This window comes from Cynocephalus volans, chromosome X, assembly GCF_027409185.1.
Source record: "Cynocephalus volans isolate mCynVol1 chromosome X, mCynVol1.pri, whole genome shotgun sequence".
NCBI classification, from domain to species: Eukaryota; Metazoa; Chordata; class Mammalia; order Dermoptera; family Cynocephalidae; genus Cynocephalus; species Cynocephalus volans.
The window spans coordinates 163,982,319-163,990,923 of record NC_084478.1 but is presented as its reverse complement, the minus strand read 5'-3'; the positions used below and the strand labels follow the sequence as shown (position 1 = coordinate 163,990,923).

At 40.3% G+C, this 8,605-nt stretch overlaps 1 pseudogene; it reads left to right on the top strand.

Moving 5' to 3' along the window:
* Positions 1-290: 290 nt before the first annotated feature.
* On the top strand, positions 291-2,156 carry LOC134367326 (keratin, type II cytoskeletal 8-like; annotated as a pseudogene).
* The last annotated feature ends 6,449 nt before the right edge of the window (positions 2,157-8,605 follow it).

Genomic DNA, 8,605 nt, shown 5'->3' with positions numbered 1-8,605 from the left:
TCCTTACCCATTATATTTTATGATCTGTCTTTATATTTACTCATTCATTTTAAGAAATATTAATTGAGCAATTACTATGTGCTAGTCTGGGATATAATGGTGAGGAAAATAAAGGTTATGCCTTCATAAAACTATTTGCATTTTGGTTAAAATACAATCACTATATGATTGCCCTCAATTCCCTTGTACTACTTCTGAAATTTCAATTTCAAACGCCCTTCTTTCCCACCTAGAGCAGCTTCTCGGCTCCTTCTCAAATCTCTACCTGTTTCGACCTGCCTGTCTCCACTCCAGCCTCCACCATGTCCAACAAGGTGACCAGGAAGTCCTACAAGATGTCCACCTCTGGCCACCGGGCCTTCAGCAAACGCATCTACACGAGTGTGCCCAGTGCCCACATCAGCTCCTCAAGTATCTCCTGTGTGGGCAGCAGCAGCAACTTCTGGGGTGGCCAGAACGTGAGTGGGGCCTACGCTGGGGCTGGTGGTATGGGGGGCATCACAACCATCACAGTGAACCAGAGCCTGCTGAACCCCCTTAATCTGGAAATGGACCCCATCCTCCATGCCATGCACACCCAGGAGAAGGAGCAGATCAAGACCCTCAACAATAAGTTTTCCCCCTTGTCAACAAGAAGTGGTTCCTGAAGCAGCAGAACAAGATGCTAGGGACCAAGTGGAGCCTCCTGCAGCAGCAGAAGACGGCTCGGAGCAACATGGACAACATGTTTGAGAGCTACATCAACAACCTTCAGTGGCAGCTGGACTCACTGGGCCAGGAGAAGCTGAAGCTGGAGGTGGAGCTTAACAGCATGCAGGGGCTAGTGGAGGTCTTCAGCTATAAAAACGAATGAAATACTGCCATTTGCAACAACATGGATGGACCTTGAGAGAATTATATTAAGTGAAATGAGTCAGGCACAGAAAGAGAAATACCACATGTTCTCACTTATTGGTGGGAGCTAAAAATTAATATATAAATTCACACACACACACACACACACACACACACACACACACACACACAAAACCGGGGGGGGGGGAGAAGATATAACAACCACAATTACTTGAAGTTGATATGACAAGCAAACAGAGGGGACATTGTTCGGGGGGAGGGAGGAGAGGGAGGAGGGAGGGAGGTTTTGGTAAGGGGCAACAATAATCAGCCACAATGTATATCAACAAAATAAAAGTTAAAAAATAATAATAAAATAAAATAATTAAAAAATTAAAATATTTAAAAAAAGAATAAGTAGGAGGATGAGATCAACAAGTGTACAGAGATGGAGAATGAATTTGTCCTCATCAAGAAGGATGTGGACGAAGCTTACGCAAACAAGGTGGAGCTGGAGTCTTGTCTGGAAGGGCTAACGGATGAGGTCAACTCCTCAGGCAACTGTATGAGGAGGAGATCCCTGAGCTGCAGTCCCAGATCTCGGACACGTTTGTGGTCCTGTCCATGGACAGTAGCCACTCCCTGGGCATGGATAGCATCATTGCTGAGGTCAAGGCCCAGTATGAGGAGATTGCCAACTGCAGCCGGGCCGAGACTGAGAGCATGTGCCAGTTCCAGTATGAGGAGCTGCAGAACCTGGCTAGGAAGCGTGGGGATGAACTGCATCACTTGAAGACGGAGGTCACCGAGATGAACCAGAACATCAGCCTGCTTCGGCCTGAGATTGAGGGCCTCAAAGGCCAGAGGCTTCCTTGGAGGCTGCTATTGCTGATGCCGAGGAGCGTGGGGAGCTGGTCCTCCAGGACGCCAACACGAAGCTGGTTGAGCTGGAAGCCGCCCTGCAGCAAGCTAAGCAGGACATGGCGCGGCACCTGTGTGAGTACCAGGAGCTCATGAATGTCAGGCTGGGCCTAGACATTGAGATCACCACCTACCGGAAGCTACTGGAGGGCGAGGAGAGCAGGCATGAGTCTGGGATGAATAACATGAGTATCCATATGAAGATCACTAGTGGCTACTCAGGTGGGCTGAGCTTCACAAGCCCAAGCTCTGGTGTGACCTCCTTCCAGTCCACCATCGGCTCTGGCAGGAGCTCTAGCCCCTTCAGCTGCACCAGCTCCTCCAAGGCTGTGGTTGTGAAGAAGATTGAGACCCAGGATGGGAAGCTGGTGTCCGAGTCCTCTGATGTCCTGCTCAAGTGAATGGCCACTGCAGCCCCTCCTGTGGCTGCCCCAGAGCCTGTGAGGGAGGTAGCTGCACTGGGGAGTGTGGGGAACAGGAGACCCACCTGAGGCTCAGCACTAGCCCTCAGCCCACCCTTTGGGGGAGTCTACTGCCTGGGTTACCCCCTCTTGTTCATGCCCCAACTAACAACCAATTCAATTGTCTTTTTCAAAATAAAGCCTCCCCTGGCTCTGCCACCACCACCCCTAATAAACCACAAAACAAAACAGCAGAAAAAACACCCTTCTTTAATTGAGACCTACAGTTCATTAAGCTCACCGTTATCTTACTATCACCACTCTCTCTTCTTCACTTTCATCTCTTTGCTTCTCATTTCTCCATTTTCACCAACTCTTAGCTGATATCTATATCTCATACTTCATTGAGCGAAGAGAGAAGTAATAAAACAAGAAACTCCATCTCACCACTACTATGTTTACAAATCTTCCTGCATCTCTACCTATATTTTCTGCCTTTCCATTCCTTGTTCTTATCAAAGGTGAACATTTTCTCTTATGCCCTGGATCTGCTCTTTTGTGCAGATAAAGACACCACCACATCAATTGTTGCCCCTCTCTCTTATATCATCACATCTTTCTACTGAATCATCCCATCAGCATACAAACATGCTCTACTACTTTCTGTATTAAACAAACAACAAAAACCTGATCACATATTTCTTTACAGCTACTGCTCCATTTTTAGGCTCTACTTTACATCAAAATGTCTTGATGTAGCCTTCTGCACCAAATTTAAAAGCTTCTGCACAGTAAAAAAAAAAAAAATCAGCAAAATTTTAAAAAGGCAACTTATGGAATGGGAGAATGTACGGCCGACCCACAACTCAACAGCAAAAACAAATCCAATAAAAAAGAGGGCAAAGGACTTGAATAGACATTTCTGCAAAGAAGATATACAAACAGCCAACAATTTAATGGAAAGATGTTCAATGTCTCTAATCATCAGTGTTGTGTTAGACAACCACAGTGAAATATTACTGCACACCTGTTAGGATGGTTATTATCATAAAGAGAAGAGATAACAAATGTTGGTGAGGATGTGGAAAAGAGGAAACCCTAGTACACTGTTCGTGGGAATGAAAATTGGTGCAGCCACTATGGAAGTTCTTCAAATAAATTAAAAATAGAACTACCATATGATCCAGCAATTCTCCTACTGGATATATATCCAAAGGAATTGAAATCAAGCTCTCAAAAATATATCTGCACTCTCATGTTCATTGCAGTATTATTCACAATAGGCAAGACATGGAAGCAACCTAAATCCCATTGATGGACAAATGGATAAAGAAAATGTGGTGTATACATAGAATGGAATATTATTTAACCTCAGCAAAGAAGGAAATCCTGTCATTTATGAACCTGAAGGACGTCATCCTATGTGAACTAAGCCAAAGATGCAAGGACAAATACCATACAATCTCTTATCAGGAATCTAAAATAGTCATAATCATAGAAATGAAAAGTAGAATGGTAGTTGTCAGGGGCTGGGGGAAGGAAAAATGTTAAGATATTAGTCAAAAGTTACAAAGTTTCAGTTACACAGAATGTATAAATACTAGAGATCTACAGCATAGTGCCTATACTTAACAATATTGTACTGTATACCTAAAAATTGCTAAGAGGGTAGATTTTATGTTAAGCATTCTTCGCTCCCTCCCCCCACCCCACAATAACAACAAATAATGAGGGTCAGAAGAAACTTTTAAAGGCAGTGGATGCGTTCATTGCATAGATTGTGGTTATGGTTTAACAGATGTACATTTATCTCCAAACTCATCAAGGAGTAGGCATTAAATATGTACAGCTTTTTATATGTCAATCATACCTCCACAAAGCGGTTAAATTTTTTCTTACATGGTTAAAAAAAGGCTTGATAAAGTAGGGTAACTTCTGAGTCTTACTCTAAGACGTGATTTCCTCATCCACAATTTATTCCTCTACTCACCAGAACCTGACTTCTGTGAAAATATGTACTCTTGTCAAGGTCAATAATTGTGACACTGGTACACGACATCAATATTCATGTCACCAAATGCAATGAATACTGCATACGATGAAATGCTCCTTATCTCAACTTGGATGTTTAAAATGTATCTCAATCAGTTTTTTTTTCCTTTATTGAAATGTAATTGATTATAAATATCTGTGGAGTTCAGAGTTGAATATCTGTCCTTTGTATAATATGTGATGATCAAATCAGGATCAAATTAGTATATTCATCATTATAAAGCATAATATTTTTTGAGGCCCTTTGCCAATTTCTCTCCAACCCTTCCATCCCCATTCCCCTTCCCCTTTCCAACATTTAGTAACCACAGTTCTGTTCTCTCAAGTATCTCAATCTTAATATGCCAAAATAGAACTCCAACCCCTAATCCCATACATGATGTTTCCCCAATCTTTACTCTTCAAATCTTATTCCATCACCAAATTTATCACAAAACTGTATACATTAAAAATTCCTCCAATCTACTTCTTTCTATCCCAACTGGCTCTAGTCTCCTACCTGGTCTTCCTGCTGCCCCTCTTACCCCACTATTATCCATTCTCCATGTAGCAGCCAGAGTGATTTGAAAAGCATTCGTATATTTCTCCCATTTTTCCTTAGCTTAGAGTAAGTGTTGCAAACTCACCTGCCTACTGGGGCCAAGAAGATAAAGGAATGAAAGAAACAGTTATTTTGTTTTTCCTTAAAAGCAAAACAAAAATCAACCAGAAAGCTAAATCAATTTTTTTTTATTTTTACTGAATTGAACTGTAAACACATAATATAATAACATACATACTGTAAAGTATATCTTAAAATTAAATTGTAAAAAGTGAAAAATTAGAAAAAAAGAAAAAGTGCAAGATTTAATTATTCAGCTTTTGTTTTCTTTCCTAGATTTGTCTACCGATCATTCTATAAGAAAAACAGAGCAACGGTGATGATAAATGGCAACACACCCTCAGGCTCAGAGTGAGAAATACAATAAGCAAAGCACAAGGTACAATAGGTTAAGGAGACTCCATGCAGATAGTGGACTTCTATGCATGTACGTAGCCTTTTTATACTAGCTTTTTCACTCAGCAATATGAATTTAAGGTCCCTCTATGTCTTTTCATGGCTTGATAGCTCATTTATTTTTGTTGTGGAATAATATCCATTTTATGGTTGTACCATGGTTAGTTTATCCATCATCTATTGAAGGATGTCTTGGTTGCTTCCATTTTTTTTCGATTATGAAAAAAGCTGCTGCAAACTTTCTTGTGCATGTTTTTATGTGAACATGAGTTTTCAGCTCATTTGGGTAAATATCAAGGAGCATAACTGCTGAATTATATCGTAAGACTGTGTTTGCCTTGGTAAGAAACTGCCAGGTGGTCTTCCAAAGTGGCTGTACCATTTTGCACTCCCACCAGCAAAGAATAAGAGTTCCTGTTGTTCCACATTCTTGTCAGCATTTGGAGTTATCAGTGCTTTGGGTTTTAGCCACTTTAATAGGTGTGTGGTGGTATCCCATTATTGTTTTAATTAGCAATTCCCTAACAATACATGGTGTTGAGTGTTTTTCTGTATGCTTACTTGCCATCTGTATAAATCTTTGATGTGGTTTCTATTCAGATCTCTCGCCAATTTTTATTCAAAATGTTTCAACATTTACTTGCACATATTTGTGGGGTACATTGTGTTGTTTCAATACATGCATATAGTGCACAGTGATTCACTTAGGGTAGACAGCATAGGACTAATGGGTACAAAACTATGGCAACTTTTTTTTTTTTTTTTTTGACCAGGAAGAGGATCGCAACCCTCGGCACAGTGTGGTCCGCACTACGCTCAACCAGTGAGTGCACCGGCCATCCCTATATAGGATCCGAACCCGCAGCCTCAGAGCTACCAGCGCCACACTCTCCTGAGTGAGCCACGGGGCCGGCCCTATGCCAACATTTTAATTGTGGTGTTTGCTGTCTCGTTTTTGAGTTTTAGGAGTTTTTGTATATTTTGGATACCAGTCCTTTATCAGATATAAGTTTTGCATTTTTTTTTCCTCCCAGTTCATGGCTTGTCTTTTCCTTCTCTGAACAGTGCCTTTTATAGAGTAGAAAATTTTAATCGTAATGAAGTCTCACTTATCAATTTTTTCTCTCGTGGATTGTGCTTTTGGTGGTCTATCTCATTGCCAAACCTGAGGTCATCTAGATTTTCTCCTGTATTATTTTCTAGGAATTTTATAGTTTTGCATTTTGCATTTAGGTTTATGATCCACTTTTTACTTAATTTTGAGAAAAATGTAAAATCTGTGTCTAGATTAACTTTTTTTGCATACGGACGTCCAACTACTCCAGCACTCTTTATTGAAAAGACTATCCTTTCTCTACCAAATTGTCTTTGTTCCTTAATCAAGAATCATTTCACTATATTAGTGTGGGTTTATTTCTGTGCTCTTTCTATTCTGTTCAGTCTGTTTTGATTCATTGATCTATGTGACTACTCTTTTACTAATACCACATCGTCTGGATTACTGTAGCTTTGTAATAAGTCTTGAAGTCGGGTAGTTTTCTATGACTTCATTCTTTTTCTTCAATATTGTGCTGACTATTCTAGGTCTTTTGCCTTTCCAAGTAAACTTTAGGATCAGTTTCTCTATATTCACAAAATAACTTGCTAGAATTTTTATTGGGATTGCATGAATCTATAGATCAGTTTTGGAAAACTGATATCTTAACAATATTGAGTTTTCCAATCTATGAATATGGATTATCTCTCCGTATATTTAAATCTTCTTGGATTTTATTCATCAGATTTTTGCAGTTTTCCTCATATAGATCTTGTACATATTTTATTGGGGATATGCCTAAGTATTTCATTTCTTTGGTGCCAATATCAGTTCATTATTTGTACAAAATATACCACATTAATGCAAAATGTTAATAGTAAAGGAAACGATGCAGAAGAAGAATAGGTTTAGAGCAGAATATGGTAGGAATAATAAGTGCAGTTGCAGTTTACAATTTCTAGGATTTTTAAAAAAGTTTAAGACCCCAAGACTTTATGATTTGCTGTGCGGTCGTATAGATGATTTTGTATAATTGTCACAGTTGCATTGTAAAGTCAGTATGATTATCCATATTTATAGAGGAAGAAATTTGATGGTAGATGATTTGCACTTGTGTGCTCAGTGAGGGTGGACTTGCTGTCTCTTTTGTGAGGGAGCACCTGAGGAGACTGTCACTTATGGCTTATTAAAAAAAAAAAATAAAGAATCAACACTGAGGAAAAAAAAAACATTAGTATTAAAGTGGCAGAGCAGGATGATACTATGGTGAAGTTTAATATTAAATTTTAAGAATCATTTATTAAGCAAATGATCATTTACTGTGACTGGAATGATTTTCTACTAAGTTAGACCAAATTCCTATTTGATGGACAGCCAATAAATGAAACATAAATCTTCCTCACTGGAAATAGAAGATGAAAATAAAATTGATGTTTGTTATTTCCTTTTTTTTTTTTTTTTTTTTTTTTCTGGAGAAGGTGGGAAGTGTCTACTAAAAAGGGCACTGGCTGTCCTTTACTACTCCAGAATCTGCTCCTCTATTCTGCTGTGTTCCTACAGACAAGGGCACAATTTTGATTAAAACTACAATTCGTTTTTACTAAATATTGACTACTGATTAATGTTTTTCTTAATTCTTTTATTTTCCCCACACTATTTCTTTATTTTCTGAGGTATATATATGAGCTGTGTTCACGAATACATGTATATAATATGTAAGTAATATATATTATATATAATACAAATATGAGGGTATTTCAAAAATTTCATGGAAAGAATAGAATTAAAAGATAATACAGAGTTCTGGTCAAGATGGTGGAATAGTCTGTCCCCAGTGTCACTCTCTCCCACAAATCAACCAATTTACAACTATAAAAATGTAACATCAGCCAAGCTGGGGCTGCTGGAGCTCAGGGGAAGAAAAGGAGAGACCTACGGAGTTCATGAAGGTGGGAGAAGCCACGAAGAGAGAAAGAAAAAGCTGCTCTGAGAGTTTCAGGCCACAGCCACTTTAAGCTGGAGCTGCTGAGCGCATGGAGCAGGAGCCAGCAGAAACTGCAGCTGTGCCCTTCAGATGGAGTTACTTGGAGGCTGCAGGGGAGAAGAGGGCCTTGGTGGCCCCCAGGACACAAGACCACAAATAGGGTTCCCGTGGACCCACGCAGGAGCGAGGAGCCAGAACAGCTGAAAAAGGGGAGCCATTCAGAGGCCGGGGAGCCATTCAGAGGCCGGTGAGTCATCGCAAGGGACTAGTGCAGGGCCCATCCCATGGGAGGTGTCTGCAGCAGGGGCAATCGGGGAGATGGGCCCACCGGGAGAACACTGGGACACAGCAAGGGCAGCCGACCCACCCCCCACTCAGCG